Source organism: Balaenoptera ricei, chromosome X (assembly GCF_028023285.1).
Source record: "Balaenoptera ricei isolate mBalRic1 chromosome X, mBalRic1.hap2, whole genome shotgun sequence".
NCBI classification, from domain to species: domain Eukaryota; kingdom Metazoa; phylum Chordata; class Mammalia; order Artiodactyla; family Balaenopteridae; genus Balaenoptera; species Balaenoptera ricei.
This window is the reverse complement of record NC_082660.1, coordinates 48,730,972-48,757,211: the sequence shown is the minus strand read 5'-3', so window position 1 is coordinate 48,757,211 and position 26,240 is coordinate 48,730,972.

Below are 26,240 nucleotides of genomic sequence, written 5' to 3'. Positions count from 1 at the left end.
ATATAACAATTATAAATATATACGCACCCAACATAGGAGCACCTCACTACATAAGGGAACTGTTAACAGCTATAAAAGAGGAAATCAACAGTAACACAATAATAGTGGGGGACTTTAACACCTCACTTACTCCAATGGACAGATCATCCAAAATGAAAATAAATAAGGAAACAGAAGCTTTAAATGACACAATAGACCAGATAGACTTAATTGATATTTATACGACATTCCATCCAAAAACAGCAGATTACACTTTCTTCTCAAGTGCGCATGGAACATTCTCCAGGATAAATCACATCTTGGCTCACAAACCAAGCCTCAGTAAATTTAAGAAATTGAAATCATATCAAGCATCTTTTCTGACCACAACGCTATGTGATTAGAAATGAATTACAGGAATAAAAAGGAAAAAAACACAAAAACATGGAGGGTAAACAATACGTTACTAAATAACCAAGATATCATTGAAGAAATCAGAGAGGAAATCAGAAAATACCTAGAGACAAATGACAATGAAAACATGACGATCCAAAACCTACGGGATGCAGCAAAAGCAGTTCTAAGAGGGAAGTTTATAGCTATACAAACTTACCTCAAGAAACAAGAATAATCTCAAGTACACAATCTAACCTTACACCTAAAGAAACTAGAGAAAGAAGAAGAAACAAAACGTAAAGTTAGCAGAAGGAAAGAAATCATAAAGATCAGAGCAGAAATAAATGAAATAGAAACAAAGAAAACAACAGCAAAGATCAATAAAAGTAAAAGCTGGTTCTTTGAGAAGATAAACAAAATTGATAAGCCATTAGCCAGACTCATCAAGAAAAAGAGGGAGAGGACTCAAATCAATAAAATTAGAAATGAAAAAGGAGAAGTTACAACAGACACCGCAGAAATACAAAGCATCCTAAGAGACTACTACAAGCAACTCTATGCCAATAAAATGGACAACCTGGAAGAAATGGACAAATTCGTAGAAATATATAACCTTCCAAGACTGAACCAGGAAGAAATTGAAAATATGAACAGACCAATCACAAGTAATGAAATTGAAACTGTGATTTAAATTCTTCCAACAAACAGAAGTCCAGGACCAGATGGCTTCACAGGTGAATTCTATCAAACATTTAGAGAAGAGCTAACACCCATCCTTCTCAAACTCTTCCAAAAAATTGCAGAGGAAAGAACATTCCCAAACTCATTCTATGAGGCCACCATCACCCTGATACCAAAACCAGACAAAGACACTACAAAAAAAGAAAACTACTGACCAATATCACTGATGAATATAGTTGCAAAAATTCTCAACAAAACACTAGCAAACAGAATCCAACAACACATTAAAAGGATCATACACCATGATCAAGTGGGATTTATCCCAGGGATGCAAGGATTCTTCAATATACGCAAATGAATCAATGTGATACACCATATTAACAAATTGAAGGATAAAAACCATATGATCATCTCAATAGATTTAGAAAAGCTTTTGACAAAATTCAACACCCATTTATGATAAAAACTCTCCAGAAAGTGGGCATAGAGAGAACCTACCTCCACATAATAAAGGCCATATATGACAAACCCACAGCAAACATCATTCTCAATGGTGAAAAACTGAAAGCATTTCCTCTAAGATGAGGAACAAGACAAGGAAGTCCACTCTCACCACTAGTATTCAATATAGTTTTGGAAGTCCTAGCCATGGCAATCAGAGAACAAAAAGAAATAAAAGGGATACAAATAGGAAAAGAAGAAGTAAAACTGTCACTGTTTGCAGATGACATGATACTATACATAGAGAATCCTAAAAATGCCACCAGAAAACTACTAGAGCTAGTTAATGAATTTGGTAAAGTTGTAGGATACAAAATTAATGCACAGAAATCTCTTGCATTCCTATACACTAATGATGAAACATCTCAAGGAGAAATTAAGGAAACACTCCCATTTACCATTGCAACAAAAAGAATAAAATACCTAGGAATAAACCTTCCTAGGGAGACAAAAGACCTGTATGATGAAAACTATAAGACACTGATTAAGGAAGTTAAAGATGATACCAACAGATGGAGAGATATACCATGTGCTTGGATTGGAAGAATCAACATTGTGAAAATGATTATACTACCCAAAGCAATCTAAAGATTCAATGCAATCCCTATCAAATTACCAATGGCATTCATTACGGAACTAGAACAAAAAATCTTAAAATTTGTATGGAGACAAAAGAGAACCCGAATAGCCAAAGCAGTCTTGAGGGAAAAAATCAGAGCTGGAGGAATCAGACTCCCTGACTTCAGACTATACTACAAAGCTACAGTAATCAAGACAATATGGTACTGGCACAAAAACAGAAACATAGATCAATGGAACAAGGTAGAAAGCCCAGAGGTAAACCCACACACCTATGGTCAACTAATCTATGACAAAGGAGGCAAGGATATTCAATGGAGAAAAGACAGTCTCTTCAATATATGGTGCTGGGAAAACTGGACAGCTACATGTAAAAGAATGAATTTAGAACACTCCCTAACACCGTACACAAAAATAAACTCAAAATGGATTCGAGACCTAAATGTAAGACTGGACACTGTGAAACTCTTAGAGGAAAACACAGGAAGAACACTCTTTGACATAAATCACAGCAAGGCCTTTTTTGATCCACTTCCTAGAGTACTGGAAATAAAAACAAAAATAAACAACTGGGACCTAATGAAACTTCAAAGCTTTTGCACAGCAAAGGAAACCATAAACAAGACGAAAAGACAACCTTCAGAATGGGAGAAAATATTTGCAAATGAATCAACGGACAAAGGATTAATCTCCAAAATATATAAACAGCTCATTCAGCTCAATATTAAAGAAACAAACACCCCAATCCAAAAATTGGCAGAAGACCTAAATAGACATTTCTCCAAAGAAGACATACAGATGGCCGAGAAGCACATGAAAAGCTGCTCAACATCACTAATTATTAGAGAAATGCAAATCAAAACTACAATGAGGTATTACCTCACACCAGTTAGAATGGGCATCAGCAGGAAATCTACAAACAACAAATGCTGGAGAGGGTGTGAAGAAAAGGGAACCCTCTTGCACTCTTAGTGGGAATGTAAATTGATACAGCCACTATGGAGAACAGTATGGAGGTTCCTTAAAAAACTAAAAATAGAACTACCATGGGACCCAGCAATCCCACTACTGGGCATATATCCTGCGAAAACCATAATTCAAAAAGACACACGCTCCCCAGTGTTCATTGCAGCACTATTTACACTAGCCAGGTCATGGAAGCAACCTATATGCCCATCAACAGATGAATGGATAAAGAAGTTGTGGTACATATATACAATGGAATATTACTCAGCCATAAAAGGAACGAAATTGAGTCATTTGTTGATACGTGGATGGATCTAGAGACTGTCATACAGAGTGAAGTAAGTCAGAAAGAGAAAAACATATATCGTATATTAACGCATGTATATGAAACCTAGAAAAATGGTACAGATGAACCGGTTTGCATGGCAGAAATTGAGACACAGATGTAGAGAACAAACGTATGGACACCAAGGGGGGAAAACTATGGGGGAGTTGGGGATGGTGGTGTGTCGAATTGGGCGACTGTGATTGACATGTATACACTGATGTGTATAAAATTGATGACTAATAAGAACCTGCTGTATAAAAAAATAAATAAAATGAAATTCAAAAATGAAAAAAAAAAAGTCATGGACCACAATGTTCATTGTAGCTCTATTTACAATAGCCAGGACATGGAAGCACCCTAAGTGTCCATCGACAGATGAATGGATAAAGAAGATGTGGCACATATATACAATAGAATATTACTCAGCCATATAAAGAAACGAAATTGAGTTATTTGTAGTGAGATGGATGGACCTAGAGTATGTCATACAGAGTGAAGTAAGTCAGAAAGAGAAAAACCAATACCATATGCTAACACATATATATGGAATCTAAAAAAAAAAGATTATGAAAAACATAGAGGCAGGACAGGAATAAAAGCGCAGACGTAGAAAATGGACTTGAGGACACGGGGAGGGGGATGGGTAAGCTGGGACGAAGTGAGAGAGTGGCTATGACTTATATATACTACCAAATGTAAAATAGATAGCTAGTGGGAAACAGGTGCATAGCACAGGGAGATCAGCTTGGTGCTTTGTGACCACCTAGAGGGGTGGGATAGGGAAGGTGGGAGGGAAATGCAAGAAGGAGGAGATATGGGGATATATGTATATGTATTCACTTTGTTATAAAGCTGAAACTAACACACCATTGTAAAGCAATTATGCTCCAATAAAGATGTTATTAAATAAATAAATAAGTCCCAGAAATTATCTTAATGGCATACACCAAATTTCAAAAATAACATTTATTCTTGAAAATCCACCAAATCCCCCACAAGAACAATGAGAGTCTGTAGCACTTCAACCATAACCTGATCCTTCCCTCATACCCCCAGCTTATCTTGACAGAAGCTCAGCTCTAGGGGAATGTGGCCCAAAGAGTGCTTCCTCTCCTAATAGCTCCTAATCAAGGGATGATATCTTACTGGAGGGGAAGTCTGTCAGCATTTCTCAATTGCTTCAACACTGAGTTATAGAGGCTAAAAATTCTCAGTGAGTTCCTTCCTCCAGCCAGCTCCAACTCGTAGGACAAAGGCTCTACCCCAGATACAGCACACCAGAAATATGGGACTCAAAATGACCTCACCTTAGCTTTCTCATTTAGTGCAGACCCACACCAAGAGAGGCAATATAAGAAGGCCAGAGTCTACCATCCCAGCCAAGTGCTTGGAACAGTGGCTCAGAGCTTTTGCCCAGGGAAAGAAGCAGTCCCTAAGAACTGACTTTATTTGAAGCCTAAGGACATTCTCATAACAATAGATTTTGGTGATATGCAATTAAAAGAAGGCTGATAGCTCTCCGTCAGCCACAAGTTAAATCATAGGTCACCTACATTACCAGAGAGAACAAAATAGAGAAATAAGAAGAGCCCTCCTTGGGGTCAGAACAAACCTCAAGTCTGACCTCAAAAAACTACTTCTTCCTAAATATAATTGAAACAGACATCAGCAATTTATTCCACAGGGCATTGTTGCAAAAAATAGAGCAATCAGCCTGAAATTAGTGAAAACTAATAACTGTAATATCAACAGAGGCAGACAACTTAGAAATCAGGAAAAGATATAGTCAAAAAGAATCCTGCTAAAACCTCTGTCATCCCAAGGTGACTGTGCATGACCAAGGCTATACCCTCTGAGGAGTGACATAAGAGGCATCACACTGTTGAGGAAGAATATTTCACTAAAATAGTCTAGGCACATCACTAAACAAATAAACAAGCAAAAAGAAAACAAAATAAAAATAAGCCCAAATAGAGAGGGGAGGGAATCAATATATAGAGTTGCTACAGTATATTGCATAATATGACTGGTCTTCAACAAAAGTATGAGACATGCAAAGAAACAGAAAAGTGTGACCCATATAAGGAGGGAGGGGAGATAAGCAACAGAACTGCTTTGAGAGGGCCCCGTTGTCAGAGTTATAAACTTCAAAGCAGTCATTATAAATGTTAAAAGAACTAAAGAAAACCGTGCTTAAGGAAATAAAGTATGCTGTGATGACAATGCCTCACACACGTAGAATATCAATAAATAGACAGAAGTTATTTTTAAAAGAAATTGTATAAAACCATATTTAGATAGATAGATGATAGACAGATGATAGATGATAGATAGATAGATAGATAGATAGATAGATAGATAGATAGATAATAAACAGATCATACATGTGTTCATATATACATGTATAGGTATATTTGTACTGTAGGCCCATACATGTAAAAAATATAATACACTTGACAATAAAAGCACAAAAGTGTGGGTGAGAGCAAAGCTTTATTGGCATAAGGAAGTAGCACCAGAAGGTAACTTAAGTCCACAAGAATACATGGTAAATAATGTTAGTGTAGAGGAATAGTCACCAAGATGGAAGAGTTGGCAACCCCAGCCTCCATATCCTCACAAAGATCAACAATTAGACAGCTATCCATGAACAAAAACAGCTCTAAGAGAGCCCTGGAGTCCACTTAAAAAGCTTTAGCAACACAGTGGAACAAAATAGTTGAGAATAACCACACAAAAACGGAAGGAAGAACAGCTTCATTTTGCCTGCATCATCCCATCCCCCAAGCCGGCATTACTCAGTGCCAAGAGAGAACTCCCCAGCTAGAAAGAGTTTGCCTCACCCTCCCCGGCTAGAAAAGGAGGGTGGGTTGGGAAACCAACTTCCCCAGCCTTTTGGGGCACTGCATGAAAGACCTATTTTGGTTCCCCCTGCCCCCCCCCCATTCAGAGACAAGCAAAGCTTAGACATATAGTGATGGCTAGGAACAAGGAAGAAAAGCAGGGGCTACCAATACCAGCCATGCAGTGGGAATAACCAAATTTCCCAGTGACCTGCTCTGCAGAAGACCCAGCAGATTTCACTGCTGAGGAAACCAATGGCCAACACAGCCTCCACAGACCCCATGTAGATTTCACCATGTTTCATGCAAAAAGTATTTGTGTTGGCAAATGCCAGCTGCCTGTGTCCCTCCATGCTCCCTTCCTACATGCCCATGCCATAGCCCAGAAACTGCACCAGCAACAATCTCAGGCCTCTTTAGCTGTGTGAGTGCAAAATGCCAGCCTAGCTCATGCAGTTAACCCCCATCACAACGTGTACACTCGGGGCTAGTCCCTACAGCTATGCTTTTGCTCACCATTGGCCTGATGCCCATCACTGGCCTCCATTGCCATGGGCACATCCATTGCAAGATCCTGCAGCCATAGAGGTGCATGCCAAAGCCAAGGCCCCTAGAGATGCTATGGGTGCAGATATGACTGTAACCTGTCACTGGCCTCACCTAAAGATAGCCCCTCTAGCTGTGCACCTGCACATCCCCAGCACAACCCACATCACTGGATTCCATTGCCATGCACAAGTCCCTGGGGAGACTGTGCAGGCACTAGTGTGAACACCAACAACCAGAGTCCTCATAGCTGCTCATGGACCCAGATCTGACCCTATCATTGGCCTGGACCACTGAGCTCAACTGGAGCTAGCCTCTCCAACTGTGTACCTGCATGTCACCTGCCTGACCCGTGTCACCAGTCTCCACTGCCATTCACATGCCTGTGGGGAGACTATGCAACCACAGGAAGGCATGCCTGAGCCAGGACTTCCACGGGTACTTATAGGCTCAGATCCAGCCCTGTCTCCTGTCACTGGCCTACATCACTGGGCTCACCAACAGCTAGCCCCTCCAGCCTTGCACTTGCATGCCCCCAGCCTGACACCCAATACCAGCCTCCACTGCCATGTGCCTGTAGTGAGAACCAGCATCCACAGTATTATGTGCTGACAGCCAGGTCCCCTGTGACTGCCAGTGTGCCTACAGTTGGCACTGGCCCTTGCTGATGCCCTAACCCCCTAACTACTATGTGTATTGTTGCAGATAGTGCCTGCCACTACACAGGCACCTGCATCTGGTCCCTGCAGCTGAGTATGTACACACCACCAATTCCAGCCACCACCACTGCCTGCCCTGTTCCCTAGATGCTGGACCTGAAGGTGCCACTGAGGAACCCAACAGCCTGTGCAGACACTGTGGACCCCACAGCACTTGCCATGTACCACATGGTTGTTGGTGCTGTGGACCTCAGTAGCCTGAGCTGAAGAGATATCACACACACCCAGACCTGGTGCCACCACACACCCCTGCACTTGGTGATCTGCACCACTAGAGCCAGGGTCACGGCACATTCCAGCATACCCACCCCCCGAACACACATACAGGTAAAAGTCTTTCCTTACCAAAGTCAGTCCACGAAGTCCCTAGAAGTGACTGCTTCTTCAAATGCACAGACACCTACAAAACACTACAGGGACCATGAAAATCAGAGAAATATGACTCCACCAAAGGAGACAATAAACTTCTAGTAACTGACCCCAAAGAAATGGAGATTTAGGTATTTCCCAACAAAGAATTCAAAATAATTATTCTAAACATGCTCAGACACCTACAAGAGAACACAAATGAACAATTTAATGAAATCAGGAAGAACAATATAAGAACAAATTGAGAAGTTCAACAAACAGATACAAATCATAAAAAAAGAACAAAACAAATTTTGTAGCTAAAGAATACAGTGACTGAAGTGAAGAATTCAATAGAGAGTTTCAACAGCAGACTGGACCAAGCAGAAGAAAGAATCAGTGATCTTGAAGACAAATCATTTGAAATTGTCAGAGGAGCAAAAAGGAAAAAGAAAAGAAATGAAGGAAAGCCTTCAGAACTAATGGGATACCACTAAGAGAAATAATCTACACATCACTGTAATCCCAGAAGGAAAAGAAAAGTAGGAAAGAATAGAAAGCTTATTTAAGGAAATAATGTCAGAGAATTTTGCTGACCTGGGGAGAGATTTGGACATCCACATTCATGAAGCTAATAGTCACCCCAAAATTTCAATCTAAAATTATTATCTCCAAGACACATTAAAATAAAACTGTCTCAAAGAAAAAGAGAGAATTTTAAATCAGCAAAAAACATTATTTTCTTTCATACAATGGAAACAGTGGACTTCTAAGCAGAAACCTTGCAGGGCAGGAGAGAATGGGTTGATATATTCAAAGTGATGGGGGAGGACTTCCCTGGTGGTACAGTGGTTAAGAATCCACCTGCCAATGCAGGGGACATGGGTTCGAGCCCTGGCCTAGGAAGATCCCACATGCCACAATGCAACTAAGCCCATGCGCCGCAACTACTGAGCCTGTGCTCTAGAGCCTGCAAGCTGCAACTACTGAGCTTGCATGCTGCAACTACTGAAGCCTGCACACCTAGAGCCCATGCTCTGCAACAAGAGAAGCCACCATAATGAGAAGCCCACGCACCGCAACGAAGAGTACCCTCCACTCGCCGCAACTAGAGAAAGCCTGCGCACAGCAACAAAGACCCAGTGCAGCCAATAATTAATTAATTAATTAATTAATTAATTTTTTTAAAAAGTGAAGGGAAAAACTACCAACCAAGAATACTTTACCCAGAAAAGTTGTCCATCAGAAGTAAAAGCAAGATAGGGACTTCCCTGGTGGTCCAGTGGGTAAGACTCCCTGCTCCTAAGGCAGGGGGCCTGGGTTTTATCCCTGGTCAGGGAACTAGATCCGACATGCATGTCACAACTAAGAGCTCACATGCCACAACTAAAGATCTCACATGCCACAACAAAGATTCCACATGCCACAACTTAGACCCAGCACAGCCTAAATAAATAAATAAATAAATAAATACTTTTTAAAAAAAAATAAAAAGTAAAAGCAAGACAAAGACTTTGCAAAACAAACAAAAGCTGAAGGAGTTTATTCCCACTAGACCTGCCTTAAAAGAAATGCTGACATGTGTTCTTCAAGATGAAATGAAAGGACACTAACTAGTAACATGAAAATACACAGTGCACTGGTAAAGTTAAATATGTAGTCAGATTCAGAATACTCTAATATTGTAATATAGTGGAGTGTTAAACACTTAACTCTAATATAAACTTTAAAGAATAAAAGTATTTTTTAAAGGCTATAGCTACAATAATTAGTTAAGGGAAACAATATAAAAAAGATGTAAATTGTGACACAAAAACATAAAATAGGGAGGAGGGAAGTAGAAGATAGAAATTTTGTATACAATCAAATTTAAGTGATTATCAGCTTAAAATAGACTGTTATATATCCATAAGATGTTTCAAGTAAGCATCAGGGTAACCACACACACACACACACACACACACACACACACGTGTACAACCCTATGGTAGATACACATAAGATAAAGAGAAGGGAATCAAAGTATACCATGACACAAACCATCAATTCACAAAGGAGGACAGACAACAAGAGTAAAAGAGAAAACAACAACAACAAAACAACCAGAAAATAATTAAAAGATGGCAATAGTGCTTATCTAACACTAAATTACTTTAAATGTAAATAGAATAAATTCTCCAATCAAGAGGCAGAGAATGGATGAATGGATTTTAATAAAAAGATCCAACTATACTGTGCCTACAAGAGACTCACTTCAGCTTCAAGGATACACATAAGCTCAAAGTTAAGAAATGGAAAAAGATATTCACGCAAATGGAAACTGAAACAGAGCAGTGGTAGCTGTACTTATAAGGACAAAATAGACTTTAAGTCAGAAACTGTAAGAAGAGACAAAGAAGGTCATTATATAATGATAAAGGGGTAAATTCATCAACAGGAATTATCAACTGTAAAAATATATGCACCCAACATTAGAGCACCTGAATATGTTAACCAAATACTAACAAATGAGAAGGGAGTAATAAACAACAATACAATAATAGCAAGAGACTTCAATACTGCACTTTCAGCAATAGATAGATAATCCAGACAGAAAATAAGGAAACACTGTATCTGAACTATACTTTAGACCAAGTAGACCTAACTGATAAATACAAAATATTCAATCCAACAGCAGAAGAATACACATTCTTCTCAAGCACACATGGAATAGTCTCCAGGATAATACATGTAGGTCACAAAACAAGTTTCAGCGATTTTTTTAAAATTTGTAATTATATCAAGTAGCTTTTCTAAACACAATGGTAAGAAACTAGAAATCAATTACAGGAGGAAACAAAATTTTTACAAATATGTGTGGAAATTGAACGACACACTCCTTATAAAAAAAAAGGATTAAAGATGAAATCAAAGGAAAATTTAAAAATAGCTTGAAACAAATGAAAATGGAACACAACATACCAAAACTTATGGAATGCAGCAAAAGTTGTGCTAAGAGTGAAATCTATAGTGATAAATGTCGACATTAAGAAAAAGGAAAGATCCTCACGCACCTATGGTCAGCTAATCTATGACAAAGGATGCAAGAATATGCAATGGAGAAAACACAGTCTCTTCAACAAGTGGTGCTGGGAAAACTGGACAGCTACATGTAAAAGAATGAAATTACAACTCTGCCTAACACCATACACAAAAATAAACCCAAAATGGATTAAAGGTACTTCCCTGGTGGCACAGTGGTTAAGACTCCACACTCCCAATGCAGGGGACCTGGGTTGGATCCACGGTCAGGGAACTAGATCCCACATGCATGCCACAACTAAGAGTTTGCATTCCACAACTAAGGAGCATGCATGCCGCAACTAAGGAGCCTGCGAGCCACAACAAAGGAGCCTGCCTGCCACAACTAAGAATCAGTGCAACTAAATAAATAAATAAATAATAATAAATAGATTAAAGACCTAAACATAAGGCAGGACAGTATAAAACTCTTAGAGGAAAACTTAGGCAGAACAGTCTTTGACATAAATCACAGCAAGATCTTTCTTGACACACCTCCTAGAGTAATGAAAATGAAAACAAAAATAAACAAATGAGACTTAGTTAAACTTTTGCACAGCAAAGGAAACCATAAACAAAACAAAAATCCAAACCTCAGAATGGGAAAAAATATTTGCAAATGATGAGCAATAAGGGGTTAATATCCAAAGTGTATAAACAGCTCATACAAGTCAACATTAAAAAAATCAAACAACTTGATTAAAAAATGGGCAGAAGAACTGAATAGACATTTCTCAAGAGAAGAAATACAGATGGCCAACAGGCACATGAAAAGATGCTCAACATCACTAATTATTAGAGAAATGCAAATCAAAACTACAATGAGGTATCACCTCACACCAGTCTGAATGGCCATCATCAAAAAATCTACAAACAATAAATGCTGGAGAGGGTATGGAGAAAAGGGAACCCTCCTACACTGTTGGTGGGAATGTAAATGGGTACAGCCACTATGGAGAACAGTATGGAGGTTCCTTAAAAAACTAAAAATAGAGCTACCATATGATCCACCAATCCCACTCCTGAGCATATATCCAGAGAAATCCATAATTCGAAAATATATATGCACCCCAATGTTCATTGCAATTTTATTTACAATAGCCAAGACATGGAAGCAACCTAAATGTCCATCAACATAGGAATGGATAAAGAAGATGTGGTACATATATACAATGGAATATTACTCAGCCATACAAAAGAACAAAATAATGCTATTTGAAGCAACATGGATGGACCTAGAGATTGCCATACTGAGTGAAGTAAGTCAGACCGAGAAAGAGAAATATCATATGATATCACTTATATGTGGAATCTGAAAAAGGGTACAAATGAACTTATCTACAAAACAGAAATAGAGTTACAGATGTAGAAAACAAACTTATGGTTACCAGGGGTGAAGGGGGGGAAGGGATAAATTGGAAGATTTGGATTGACATATACACACTACTATATATAAAATAGGTAGCTAATAAGGACCTACTTATAGCACAAGGAACTCGACTCAGTGCTCTATAATGGCCTATATGGGAAAAGAATCTTTAAAAAGAGTGGATATATATATAACTGACTCACTTTATACACCTGAAACTAACACAACATTGTAAATCAAATATAATCCAATAAAAATTTTGGAAAAAGAGAAAATGGTGTTACAAAATAAAATAAAATAAAATGGGCAAAGGACTTGAATAGACATTTCTCCAAAGAAAATATACAAATTACCAACAGGCACAAGAAAAGACACTCAATATAATTAGTCATTAGAGAAATGCAATCAAAAACACAATGAGATAGCACTTCATACTCACTAGGCAGGCTGTAATCTAAGAAACAGGAAATAGCAAATGTTGGGGAGGATGTGGAGAGGAAAACAGTTTGTCAGTTCCTCAAATACTTAAAACATAGAATTACCATATGACACAGCAATTCCACTCCTTGTTATTGAATATACACCAAAAGAATCGAAAACATGTATTTAAACAACTACTTGCACATAAATCTTTTTTTAACTTTTTATTTTATATTGGAGTAGAGTTGATTAACAATGTTGTGATAGTTCCAGGTGTACAGCAAAGTGGTTCAATTATAAATATACATGTATCTATTCTTTTTCAAATTCTTTTCCCGTTTAGGTTGTTACATATAATTGAGGACTATTCCCTGTGCTATACAGTAGGTTCCTGTTGGTTATCCATTTTAAATATACAAGTGTGTACATGTCAATCCCAAAGTCCCTAACTATCCCTTCCCACCACCCTTCAACCCTGGTATTCATAAGTTCATTCTCTAAGTCTGTGAGTCTGTTTCTGTTTGGTAAATATGTTTCATTTGTATCATTTCTTTTTAGATTCCCTGTATAAGCGATATCATACGATATTTCTCTTTCTCTGTCTGACTTACTTCACTCAGTATGACAATCTCTTGGTCCATGCATGTTGCTAAAAATAACATTATTTCATCCTTTTTAATGGCAGAGTAATATTTCCTTTTATATATGTACCAATTCTTCTTCATCCATTCCTCTGTCGATGGACATTTAGGTTGCTTCCATGTCTTGGCTATTATAAACAGTGCTCCAATGAACATTGGGGTGCATGTATGTTTTTGGACCATGTTTTTCCTCCAGATATATGCCCAGGAGTGGGAATGCAGGATCATATGGTAGCTCTATTTTTATATTTTTATGGAACCTCCATACTAGTCTGCATAGTGGCTGTATCAATTTACATTCCCACCAACAGTGTAGGAGGGTTCCTTTCTCTCCACATCCTCTCCAGCATTTACTGTTTGTGGATTTTTTGATGATAGCCATTTTGACTACTGTGAGGTTATAGCTCATTGCAGTTTTGCATTTCTCTAATAATTAGTGATGTTGAACACCTTTTCATGTGCCTCCTGGCCATCTATATATCTTCTTTAGAGAAGTGTTTATTTAGGACTTCTGCCCTTTTTTTGATTGGGTGGTGTGTTTGGATGATATTAAGCCACATGAGCTGTTTGTAAATTTTGGAGACTAATCCCTTGCCAGTCATATCATTTGCAAATATTTTCTCCCAATCTGTGGGTTTTCTTTTCATCTTGTTTATGGTTTCCTTTGCTGTGCAAAAGCTTTGGAGTTTAATTAGATCCAATTTGTTTGTTTTTGTTTTTATTTCCATTACTTTGGGAGACGGATCAAAAAGATATTGCTGCAATTTATGTCAGACAGTGTTCCGCCTAGGTTTTCCTCTAAGAGTTTTATAGTGTTAAGTCTCTCATTTAGGTCTTTAATCCATTTTGAGTTTATTTTTGTGAATGGTGTTAAAGAATGTTCTAATTTCATTTTTTACATGTAGCTGTCCAGTTTTCCCAGTGTCATTTATTGAAGATATTGTATTTCCCTCATTGTTTAGTCTTGCCTCCTTTGTCATAGATTAATTGACCATAGGTGTGTGGGTTTATCTCTGGGCTTTCTATCCTGTTCCATTGATCTACATTTCTGTCCTTGCTCCTGCACCATACTGTTTTGATGACAGTAACTTTGTATTATAGTCTGAAGTCAGGGAGCATGATTCCTCCAGCTCCATTTTATTTCTCAAGAGTGCTTTGGCTACTTGGGGTCTTTTGTATCTCCACACAGATTTTTTGTCCTAGTTCTATGAAAAATGCCATTGGTAATTTGACAGGGATTGTATTGAATCTATAGATTGCTTTGGGTAGTATAGTATTTTGACAATATTGATTTGTCCAATCCAAGAACGTGGTATATCTTTCCATCTATTTGTGTCATCTTCGATTTCTTTCATCAGTGTCTTATTGTTTTCAGATTACAGGTCTTTTGTCTCCTTAGATAGGCTTATTTCTAGGTGTTTTATTCTTTTTGATGCAGTGGTAAATGGGATTGTTTGTTGAATTTCTCCTTTTGATCTTTTGTTGTTAGTGTATAGAAATGCAACAAGTTTCTGTGCTTTAATTTTGTAACCTGCAAATTTACCAAATTCATTGATGAACTCTAGTAGTTTTCTGGTGCTGTCTTTAGGATCTTCTATGTACAGTATGATGTCATCTGCAAACAGTGACAGTTAAATTTCTTCTTTTCCAATTTGGATTCCTTTTATTTCTTTTTCTTCTTGATTGCTGTACCTAGGACTTCCAAAACTATGTTGAATAAAAGGGGCAAGAGTGGACATCCTTGTCTTGTTCCTGATCGTAGAGGAATTGCTTTCAGTTTTCATCATTGAGTATGATGTTAGCTGTAGGTTTGTCATATATGGCCTTTATTATGTTGAGGTGTGTTCCCTCTATGCCCACTTTCTGGAGAGTTTTTATCATAAATGGGTGCTGAATTTTCTCAAAAGCTTTTTCTGCATCTTTTGAGATGATCATATGGTTTTTGTTCTTCAATTTGTTGATGTGGTATATCACAATGATTGATTTGCAGATATTGAAAAATCCTTGCATCCCTGGGATAAATCCCACTAGATCATGGTGTATGATCCTTTTAATGTATTGTTACATTAATTCTTCTCCTGAGTTCTTCTAGTGTCTTTATGATCATTACCTTGAACTCTTTGTTCAGTAGATTGCTTATCTCCACTTCACTTGGTTCTTCTTCTGGGGTTTTATCTTGTTCCTTTGTTTGGAACATATTCCTCTATGGCCTCATTTAGCTTAATTCTCTGTTTTTATTTATATGTATTTGGTAGGTTTGTTATGTTCCTGATCTGGAGAAATGGCCATATGTAGGAGACGTCCTATGGGGTACAGCAGTACACACCCCTCTGGTCACCAGAGATATATGCTCTCTCTGTGCAGGCTGCCCTCTATGTGAATTGTGTGGGCCTTTCTGGTTTTGCATGCTGATATGCGTGGCTGGCCCCATTCCAGTCCAGCTGGTTACCTAATGTGGAGGCTGCTGGCCACTGGTGGGCAGGACCATGTCCTGGCATGGCTGGCTGTATGACCCAGGGAGTCCTGGTGCTGGTGCTGGCCTGCTGGTAGGCTTGGCTGTGTCACCAGATGGCTGGCTGCAGAGCCCCGGGGTTCCTGGGGCTAGCGCTGGCCCACTGGTCTGCAGAGCCAGGTCCTGAGGTAGCTGGCTGTGGGTCTAAGGATCCCAGAGCTAGTGTTGGCCTGCTGGTGGGTGGGGATGGTTTCTTATATGGTTGGCTGTGGAGTCTGGGATGTCCCAGAGCTGGTGGCAGCCCACTGACAGATGGGGTCAGGGCCCAGATAGTCCTGGGGCTGTTGCTGGCCTGCTGGTGGGTGGGCTGGGTCCTGACACTGCTGGCTGTGGGGAGGCAGTGGTCCCTGGGCTGGTGTCCACCTGCTGGTGAGCAGGATTGGGGCCCATAGGGTCCCAAGTGCTAATGCCCACCCACTCGTGGGTAAAGCCAGGTCCTGGAGCTAGTGCCAGCCCATCCATGGGTGGAGCCAGGTCCTGGGTTCTCTGGCTGCAGGGCCCAGGGATCCTGGAGCTGGTGGCAGCCTGCTGGTGGGCAGGGCCATGTCCCAATGGCTGGCTACTAGTCCCAGGTGTTCCAGGGCTAGTGCCAGCCCACTGGTGTGTGGTGCTGGTTCCTGGGCCCTCTGGTGGGCAGGGCTGGGCCCTGGAGTGGCTGGGGTTTAAGGGGGTCCTATGGCAGCTGGGCTGCTGGTGAGGGGGCTGTGTCCTTGCCTGGCTAGCTGCTTGGTCTGGGGTATCCCAGGACTGGTTCTGACTATCCAGTGGGCAGGGCTGGCTCTCACCACTGATAAGCTAGAGGGAGGGTTCCAAAATGGTGCTTGCCAACACCACTGTCCTCATGGTAGAATGAGCTCCCCAAAATGGCTCCTTCCAGCATCTATGCTTCCAGTGTGAGTCCCAGTTGCCTCCTGCCTCTCTGGGAGGCTCTCCAAGATCAACAAGTGGGTCTGACCCAGGCTACTTTCAAATTACTGCTTCTGCCCTGGATCTTGGAGAGTGTGAGATTTTATGTGTGCCTTTTAACAGTGGAGTCTCTATTTCCCACAACCCTCTGGCTCTCCCAAAAGTAAGCCCCACTGGCTTTCAAAGTCAAATGTTCTGGGGGCTTGTCTTCCTGGTGCAGGGCCCCTGGGCTGGGGAGCCTAATGTGGGGTTCAGACCACTCTTTCCTTGGGGAGAACCTCTGAAATTGTAATTATCCTCCCATTTGTGTGTCACCTACCCGGGGCGGGTATAGGTCTTGACTCTATTGCATCTCTGCCCCTCCCACCTGTCTCCCTGTGGTTCCTTCTTTATATCTTTAGTTGTGGAAGATGTTTTCTTCTAGTCTTCACATTGTTCTCATCGATATTTGTCTCTGAATAGTTGTAACTTTGCTGTGCCCATGGGAGGAAGTGAGCTCAGAATCTTTCTACTCCACCATTTTGGCCACTCATTCCAGAAAATATGTCTCTTGGTATTTATCCAAATGAGTTTAAAACTTACGTTTATAAAGAAAACATGCACTCAAATATTTATGGCAACTTTATGAATAATTACCAAAACATGGAAGCAACCAAAATGTCCTTAAGTAGGTGAATGAATAAAGTCTGGTACATCCCTAGACTTGATTGCTATTCATCAATAAAAAGAAATGAGCTCTCAAGCCACAAAATCACGAAAGAAACCTTAAATGCATATTACTAAGTGAAAGAAGCCAAACTGAAAAGGCTATATACCATATGTTTCCAAGTATATGACATTCTGGAACAGGCAAAACTAGAGGGAGACAGTAAAAAAGATCAGTAGTTGCAAGGAGTTGGCAGGGTGGGGGAAGAAGGAGGGATGAATAGGTGGAGCACATGGGATATGGGAGGCAGTGAAACTATTTTGAATGATACCGTTATGGTTAAAATATATAACACAAAGAGTGAACCCTAATATAGTCTAAGGACTTTAGCTAATAATAATGTATCAATATTAGCTCATCAACTCCCTCTTGTGAGAGCACCAGAATCACAACTAACTGCTGAACAATCATCAACAGGAAGACACTGGAACTCACCAAAAAGATACCCCACATCCAAAGAAAAAGGAGAAGCCACAATGAGACGCAAGGAGGGACATATTCACAATAAAATAAAATCCCATAACTGCTGGGGGGGGGTGACTCACAAACTGGAGAACACTTATACCACAGAAGACCACCCACTGGAGTGAAGGTTCTGAGCCCCACATCAGGCTTCCCAACCTGGGGGTCCGGCAAGAGGAGAAGGAATTCCTAGAGAATCAGACTTTGAAGGCTGGTGGGATTTGACTGAAGGACTTCGACAGGACTGGGGGAAACAGAGACGCCACTCTTGGAGGGCACACACAAAGTAGTGTGCACATCAGGACACAGGGGAAGGAGCAGTGACCCCATAGGAGACTGAACCAGACCTACCTGTTGGTGTTGGAGGGTCTCCTGCAGAGGCGGGGGGTGGCTGTGGCTCACCGTGAGGACAAGGACAATGGCAGCAGAAGATCTGGGAAGTACTCCTTGGTGTGAGCCCTCCCAGAGTCTGCCATTAGCCCCACAAAAGAGCCCAGGTAGGCTCCAGTGTTGGGTCGCCTCAGACCAAACAACCAACAGGGAGGGAACCCAGCCCCATCCATCAGCAGACAAGTGGATTAAAGTTTTACTAAACTCTGCCCACCAGAGCAACAGCCAGCTCTACCACCACCAGTCCCTCCCATCAGGAAACATGCACAAGCCTCTTAGATAGCCTCATGCACCAGAGAGCAGACAGCAGAATCAAGAAGAAATACAATTCTGCAGCCTGTGGAACAAAAACCACATTCACAGAAAGATAGACAAGATGAAAAGGCAGAGGGCTATGTACCAGATGAAGGAAGAAGATAAAACCTCAGAACAACACCTAAATGAAGTGGAGAAAGAAACCTTCCAGAAAAGAATTCAGAATAATGATAGCAAAGATGATCCAGGACTTCGGAAAAAGATTGGAGGCAAACAACGAGAAGATGCAATGCTTAACAAAGACCTAGAAGAATTAAAGAACAAACAAACAGAGATTAAAAATAAAATAACTGAAATGAAAATTACACTAGAAGGAATCAATAGCAGAATAACTGAGGCAGAAAAACGGATAAGTGACCTGGAAGACAGAATTGTGGAATTCACTGCTGTGGAACAGAATAAAGAAAAAAGAATGAAAAGAAATGAAGACAGCCTAAGAGACCTCTGGGACAACATTAATCGCAACAACATTCGCATTATAGGGGTCCCAGAAGGAGAAGAGAGAGAGAAAGCACCAGAGAAAATATTTGAAGAGATTATAGTCGAAAACTTCCCTAACATGGGAGAGGAAATAGCCACCCAAGTCCAGGAAGCATGGAGAGTCCCATACAGGATAAACCCAAGGAGAAACATGCCGAGACACATAGTAATCAAACTGACAAAAATTAAAGACAAAGAAAAATTATTGAAAGCAGCAAGGGAAAAACGACAAATAACATACAAGGGAACTCCCATAAGGTTAACAGCTGATTTCTCAGCAGAAACTCTACAAGCCAGAAGGGAGTGGCATGACATATTTAAAGTAATGAAAAGTAAGAACGTACAATCAAGATTACTCTACCCAGCAAGGATCTCATTCAGATTCGATGGAGAAATCAAAAGCTTTACAGACAAGCAAAAGCTAAGAGAATTCAGCACGATCAAACCAGCTGTACAACAAATGCTAAAGGAACTTCTCTAAGTGGGAAACACAAGGGAGGAAAAGGACCTACAAAAACAAACCCATAACAATTAAGAAAATGGTCATAGGAACATACATATTGATTATTACCTTAAACGTGAATGGATTAAACGTTCCAACCAAAAGACACAAGCTCCCGGAATGGATTCCAAAACAAGACCCATATATATGCTGTCTACAAGAGACCCACCTCAGACCTAGGGTCACATACAGACTGAAAGTGAAGAGATGGAAAAAGATATTCCATGCAAATGGAAATCAAAAGAAAGCTGGAGTAGCTATTCTCATATCAGATAAAATAGACTTTAAAATAAAGAATGTTACAAGAGACAAGGAAGGACACTACATAATGATCAAGGGATCAATCCAAGAAGAAGATATAACAGTTATAAATATATATGCACCCAACATAGGAGCACCTCAATACATAAGGCAACTGCTAACAGCTATAAAAGAGGAAATCGACAGTAACACAATAATAGTGGGGGACTTTAACACCTCACTTACACCAATGGACAGATCATCCAAACAGAAAACTAATAAGGAAACAGAAGCTTTAATTGACACAATACCAGATAGATTTAAATGATATTTATAGGACATTCCATCCAAAAACAGTAGATCACACTTTCTTTTCAAGTGCACACAGAACATTCTCCAGGATAGATCACATATAGGGTCGGAAATCAAGCCTCAGTAAATTTAAGAAAATTGAAATTACATCAAGCATCTTTTCTGACAACAGTGCTATGAGATTAGAAATCAATTACAGGGGAAAAAACATAAAAAATACAAACATATGGAGGCTAAACAATACGCTACTAAATAAGCAAAAGTTCACTGAAGAAATCAAAGAGGAAATCAAAAAAATACCTGAAGAAAAATGACAATGAAAACACTATGATCCAAAACCTATGGGATGCAGCAAAAGCAGTTCTAAGAGGGAAGATTATAGCAATACAATCCTACCTCAAGAAGCTACAAATATCTCAAATAAACAATCTAAACTTACACCTAAAGGAACTAAAGAAAGAAGAACAAACAAAACCCATAGTTAGTAGAAGGAAAGAAATCATAAAGATTAGAGCAGAAATAAATGAAATAGAAACAAAGAAAACAATAACAAAGATCAATAAAACTAAAAGCCAGTTCTTTGAGAAGATAAACAAAATTGATAAACCATTAGCCAGAGTCATCAAGAAAACGGGAGAGGACTCAAATCAATAAAATTAGAAATGAAAAAGGAAAAGTTACAACAGACAACACAGAAATACAAAGCATCCTAAGAGACTGCTGCAAGCAACTCTATGCCGATAAAATGGACAACCTAGAAGAAATGGACAAATCCTTAGAAAGATATAACCTTCCAAGACTGAACCAGGAAGAAGTAGAAAATATGAACAGACCAATAATAAGTAATGAAATTGAAACTGTGATTAAACATCTTCCAACAAACAAAAGTCCAGGACCAGATGGCTTCACAGGTGAATTCTATCAAATATTTAGAGAAGAGCTAACACCCATCCTTCTCAAACTCTTCCAAAAATTTGCAGAGAGGGCTTCCCAGGTGGCGCAGTGGTTGAGAGTCTGCCTGCCAATGCAGGGGACACGGGTTCGAGCCCTGGTCTGGGAGGATCCCACATGCCACGGAGCAACTGGGCCCGTGAGCCACAATTGCTGAGCCTGTGCATCTGGAGCTTGTGCTCCGCGGCAGGAGAGGCCGCGATAGTGAGAGGCCCGCACACCGCGATGAAGATGAAGAGTGGCCCCCACTTGCCATAACTGGAGAAAGCCCTCGCACAGAAATGAAGACCCAACACAGCCATAAATTAATTAATTAATTAATTAAAAAAAAAAAATGGAAAAAAAAAAAAAAAAAAAAAAATTTGCAGAGAAAAGAAAACTCCCAAACTCATTCTATGAGGCCACCATCACCCTGATACCAAAACCAGACAAAGATACTACAAAAAAGAAAATTAAAGACCAATATCACTCATGAATATAGATGCAAAAATCTTCAACAAAATACTAGCAAACAGAATCCAACAACACATTAAAGGGATCATACACCATGATCAGGTGGGATTTATCCCAGGGATGCAAGGATTCTTCAACATACGCAAATCAATCCATGTGAGACATCATATTAACAAATTGAAGAAGAAAAACCATAAGATCATCTCAATAGATGCAGAAAAAGCTTTTGACAAAATTCAACACCCATTTACGATAAAAACTCTCCAGAAAGTGGGCATAGAGGGAACCTACCTCAACATAATAAAGGCCATATATGACAAACCCACAGCAAACATCATTCTCAATGGTGAAAAACTGAAAGCATTTCCTCTAAGATCAGGAACAAGACAAGGATGTCCACTCTCACCACTATTATTCAACGTAGTTTTGGAAGTCCTAGCCATGGCAATGAGAGAAGAAAAAGAAATAAAAGGAATCCAAATCAGAAAAGAAGTAATACTCTCACTGTTTGCAGATGACATGATAGTATACACAGAGAATCCTAAAGGTGCTACCAGAAAACTACTAGAGCTAATCTATGAATTTGGTAAAGTTGCAGGATATAAAATTCATGCACAGAAATCTCTTGCATTCCTATACAATAATGATGAAACAGCTGAAAGAGAACTGAAAGAAACACTCCCATTTACCATTGCAACAGAAAGAATTAAATGCCTAGTAATAAACTACCTAGGGAGACAAAAGGCCTGTATGCAGAAAACTATAAGACACTGATGAAAGAAGTTAAAGATGATACCAACAGATGGAGAGATATACCATGTTCTTGGATTGGAAGAATCAATATTGTGAAAATGACTATAGTACCCAAAGCAATCTACAGTGCAATGCAATCCCTATCAAATTACCAATGGCAGTTTTTACAGAAGTAGAACAAAAAATCTTAAACTTTGTTTGGAAACACAAAAGACACCGAATAGCCAAAGCGGTCTTGAGGGAAAAAAACGGAGCTGGAGGAATCAAACTCCCTGACTTCAGACTATACTACAAAGCTACAGTAATCAAGACAATATGGTACTGGCACAAAAACAGAAATATAAATCAGTGGAAAAGGATAGAAAGCCCAAAGATAAACCCATGCACCTATGGTCAACTAATCTATGACAAAGGAGGCAAGGATATACAATGGAGAAAAGATCGCCTCTTCAATAATTGGTGCTGGGAAAACTGGACAGCTACATGTAAAAGAATGAAATTAGAACACTCCCTAACACCATACACTAAAATAAACTCAAAATGGATTCAAGACCTAAATGTAAGTCCGGACACTGTAAAACTCTTAGAGGAAAACATAGGAAGAACACTCTTTGACATAAATCACAGCAAGATCTTTTTTGATCCACCTCCTAGAGTAATGGAAATAAAAACAAAAATAAACAAATGGGACCTAATGAAACTTACATGCTTTTGTACAGCAAAGGAAACTACAAACAAGATGAAAAGACAACCCTCAGAATGGGAGAAAATATTTGCCTACGAATCAACTGACAAAGGATTAATCTCCAAAATATATAAACAGCACATGCAGCTCAATATTAAAAAAAAACAAACAACCCAATCCAAAAATGGGCAGAAGACTTAAATAGACATTTCTCCAAAGAAGACACACAGATGGCCACGAAGCACATGAAAAGCTGCTCAACATCACTAATTATTAGAGAAATGTAAATCAAAACTTCAATGAGGTATCACGTCACACCAGTTAGAATGGGCCTCATCAGAAAATCTACAAACAACAAATGCTGGAGAGGTTGTGGAGAAAAGGGCACCCTGTTGCACTGTTGGTGTGTATGTAATTTGATACAGCCAGTATGGAGTACAGTATGGAGGTTCCTTAAAAAACTAAAAATAGAACTACCATATGACCCAGCAATCCCACTACTGGGCATATACCCAGAGAAAACCATAATTCAAAAAGGCACATGCACCTCAACGTTCATTGCAGCACTATTTACAATAGCCCAGACATGGAAGCGACCTAAATGCCCATCGACAGATGAATGGATAAAGAAGAAGTGGTACATATATACAATGGAATATTACTCAGCCATAAAAAGGAATGAAATTGGGTCATTTGTAGAGACATGGATGGATCTAGAGGCTGTCATACAGAGTGAAGTAAGTCAGAAGGAGAAAACAAATATCGTATATTAACGCATATATGTGAAACCTAGAAAAATGGTTCAGATGAACCGGTTTGCATGGCAGAAATTGAGACACAGATGTAGAGAACAAACGTATGGACACCAAGGGGGGAAAGTGGCGGTGGGGGTGGTGGTGATGTGTTGAATTGGCAGATTGGGATTGACATATATACACTAATATGTGTAAAATGGATAACTAATAAGAACCTGCTGTATAAAAAAATAAATTAAATTAAATTAAAAATTTTTTTTAAAAATTGGCTCAATTCTAAGAAATATGCCACACCAATACAAGATGTGAATAATAGGGGAAACTGGGGGGAGGAGGGCAGGAGTGAGGAGTAAAGGTATATGAGAACTCTCTACACTTTCCACTCAATTTTCTGTAAACCTCGAACTGCTCTTTTAAAACATCTATTAATTTTAAAATAAATATATAAATAAGTAGCAATATAAGCACATTATATTAAAATCTGGACATAATATATGGGGAAGAATTTAGAACTGGAATTGTTGACTTTGGAGGGAAAGATGGGCGATGTGGAATGGTAGGATGGAAGCTGGTTCTTTTTTATTATGAGGCTTTAATACTATAATAATTACTTAATATAAAGTAATACTTTTATAAATAATTGATATTTTAAAGGACAAACTTAAAATCACAGAATAGCCATCACTTATCATTTCCTACTAAATTCCACTGCAGTTTATTTAAATAGTCAACTTGGATTAAACACTCTGTGCTAACATCTACACATTTACAATTAATGGTGCTTATTCCCACAATATAGAGAGTATATAGAATCTCTCAGAAACCATCCAATGCAGCAAAGAAACATGGAAGGGATGGGGGGAGTTGGCTGCCTCTAACTGGAGTCCTCCTCTAATATGAGTACATCTTCAGTCCTGAATGGTCAGGGACTTCATAAAACAGTTTGGGTAATGCATGGACTCCCAACAAAGCTCACGTGTAAGAAAACCACAAACCAATCTCACTTATAAATGTTGGTAAAAAATAAATAAAATATTAACAAATAAAGTCCAGTAGTAAACTGAAAGACTGAAAAACATGGGGTCCATTCTAAGAGTGCAAGAATTATTCAATATTAGGAAGTATATATAATCCACTATATAAATAGGCCAAGTGAGAAAACTCATATGGTCAACTAAATAGATTCCCAAAAGATGAACTTAACAAAATCAAACATGTATTCCTGATTTAGTTATCTAGGAATGGATACTTCATTGACAATTTTTATAATACGTGTTTCTAACCAGAAGTCAATGTTATACTGAATAATTAAACGTACAAATTTCCATTAAAGTTAGGAAAAGTGTGCATAGCTCCAGTACCACCACTATAATTGTTCCCTAGAGCACTACACAACATAGTTAGACAAGAGAATTAAATGAGGCATAAACTTTGGATAACTAGGAGCAAAACAGTCTCTATTTGTTAAAGACATAGCTGTATAACTTGAAAACCTGAGAGAATCTATGGAAAACCCACTAGAAAAAATAATAAGATTTAATGAAGTACTTGTAATGGCTTTCCCACAAGATCCAGTTCAAAAAGATAAGAGAGGGACTTCCCTGGTGATGCAGTGGTTAAGAATCCACCTGCCAATGCAGGGGACGTGGGTTTGAACCCTGGTCTGGGAAGATCCCACATGCCGTGGAGCAAGTAAGCCCATGTGCCACAACTACTGAGCCTGCGCACCAGAGCCTGTGAGCCACAACTACTGAAGCCTGCATGCCACAGCTACTGAAGCCCAAGTGCCTAGAGCCCATGATCTGCAACAAGAGGAGCCACCAAAATGAGAAGCCCGTGCACCACAACGAAGAGTAGCCCCTGCTCGCTGCAACTAGAAAAAGCCCATGCACAGCAACAAAGACCCAATGCAGCCAAGATAATTAATTAATTAATTAATTAATTAATTAATTAATTAATTTTATAAATAAAATAGAAAATGAAACACCAGCTGTCAAGGCAAGAACACTCTTTTAAAAAAAAAAGGTAAGAGAAAAAATCCTCTTCACAATAGGAATCAAAAATAAGAATAAACCTGAGAGAATATAAAGAAAACTTTAAAATTCTACTAAGCAATAAAAAGACTTGAATAAATAGAAAGCCATACCTTGTTCTGCAATAGGAAGACTCACTATTATAAAGACAACCTTTTTCTCTAAATTAACCTATAAGTTCAATAAATCCCTGTCAAAATATCAATAGGTTATTTTGAAATATTTCTCTTGACAAAATGATGTTAAGGTTTACCTGTAAGAATAAATATGTGAGAATAGGCAGAAATTTTCTCAAAAAGATAACAGAGAGGCCTTGCCACACAGATATGAAAATATATTATGAAGTTACATTAATGAAAATGGAATGGCAGTGGAGCAAGCATAGACATTCAGATCAAAGGAACAGAAC